This window comes from Cyprinodon variegatus, unplaced genomic scaffold (assembly GCF_000732505.1).
Source record: "Cyprinodon variegatus isolate N-32 unplaced genomic scaffold, C_variegatus-1.0 Scaffold730, whole genome shotgun sequence".
NCBI classification, from domain to species: Eukaryota; Metazoa; Chordata; class Actinopteri; order Cyprinodontiformes; family Cyprinodontidae; genus Cyprinodon; species Cyprinodon variegatus.
Genome location: NW_015151183.1, coordinates 369,603 through 371,513, shown reverse-complemented (window position 1 = coordinate 371,513; position 1,911 = coordinate 369,603).

The window sequence follows — 1,911 nt, the reverse complement described above, 5'->3', positions numbered from 1 at the left end:
CCTCCTCCTCCTCCTCCTCCTCCTCCTCCAGGCTCAGCAGCAGAGCCACGCCCAGACGCTCTCCGCTCTGACGGCTCAGCTCACAGACGCTCAGCAGCAGCTGAGGGAGAAGGAGAAGGAGCAGAAGGAGGCCCACAGAGAGCGGCGGTTCCACCAAGAGGATGGCGAGCGGCGGGAGAGGAGGCTGAGGGAGAGTCTGCAGAAGAGGGACCTCCTGATCCAGGTGGGTCCACCGACCTCCATGCAGACCAGAGGAACCGTCTATACGCTGGATCAGGTCCGGGTATCATTACCCACAATTCATAGCTCCTCTGACTGACTGGCTTTTATAGTCTGGTTTCCTGCTGCAGCCTGCAGGCCGACATGCTGCTGATAAACAAACCTCACGCTGCCCCGCCCTCTAGTGGCTGAACTGTGAACTGCAGCAGATATTTCATCCCCAATGAAAAACAAAAACATGCATCTAAAATATTAGATTGAACCCTAGATGATCTATAACACCTAGATCTAAATATTCCAGCCTGCAGCTGAGGGGTCCCTCTGCGATCAGTAGGTGGCACCGTGGTGGAGGACACTGCTGCTGTCTGTGAGCAAGGAGGAGAACAGAAGGTTCCTGTTGAAGGAGCTGCTCCTTCAGAGATCAACCTGTTCCTCAGAGCAGTGGAGTCAGAGCGCCGTCTGACCTGGGCCACAGAGAACAGAACCTGGCTCTGACCAGCTGGTCCAGATGTGGGTCACCTGCTGGTTCTGAGGTCCACAGTCAATGCAGTGACCACCAGAACCTTCTGGAGGACTATGAGTCCCTCTGCTGACCAGCTGCAGGGAGCTGCTGGTTCCATCTTCCAGCAGGACTCGGTACCAAAAGCAGGTCCGGTAGACAGGGCGGGTCTTTGATTGACCATCAGAACCAACAGATGAACCGAGAGAGAGAAGCTGGGCCTTATTAGACCTGAGCAGAACCGAGCCCAGACCCGGTTCAGAGAGCAGCGATGAATGAATGAATGAATGAATGAATGAATGAATGAATGAGGATTCATTTCAGACACTTTGACAAACAACAATAAATGAATCAAACCAAAGAGGAATGAAGAAGTTAAACTTATTATTCACCCCCCCCCCTCCCCATTGCATTTAAATTAACTTAAAGTAAAATAACCTTCCTGTTAAACTTGATTTTTATCCAATATTAAAACAGACACAGAAAAATATATATACATATATACACTATCATCCATATCTATATAGATATATCTATATAGATAGCCCTAGCCGCCGCAGATGGGCTAACGTTAGCCCTGGCTGCCGTTAGCCTCGGAGCTCTGCTGGTTGCTGTGGTCCTCAACTTCAGAATTAATAAATCAGTAAATGTTCCATATAGTGAAGCTTAAAGTTTAATCTTCTCGCCTCAAATGATCTTAAACTTCCTTTTATTGAACAACAGCAACAGAAAGAGAACTTTGATCTTAATCCTCTGAGCTCTGTGAGCGCTAACCTGGAAGCTGCTGCTGCTGCAGTGCATGCTGGGACAGCTGTCAGTCTGGAGGACGGACAGGTCTGCTCTGATGCATGCTGGGTAAAGAGGGAGGGGCCAGAACAACATCCGGGGACTGTGTCTGTTCTAGTGAACTGAAACAGTGCTGCTGACGTTTCACCAGGACACGAGAACGAACAAACACACAGATTAAAAAACAGCCTCTGATCAGCGTCAGGCTCTGTGACTGATGATGAAGATGGTGATGATGATGATGATGGTGAAGATGATGATGATGGTTTTTATCTTTTCCAAACTGCTGATTTTTGGTTTTCATGTTTCAAACTTTTTCTCTTCTTGGCAGCAAATCCTGGCGGATGCAGAGGATCGAGACGGCCTGTACCAGAACCTGCAGCACAACCTGTACCAGAAGCTGCAGC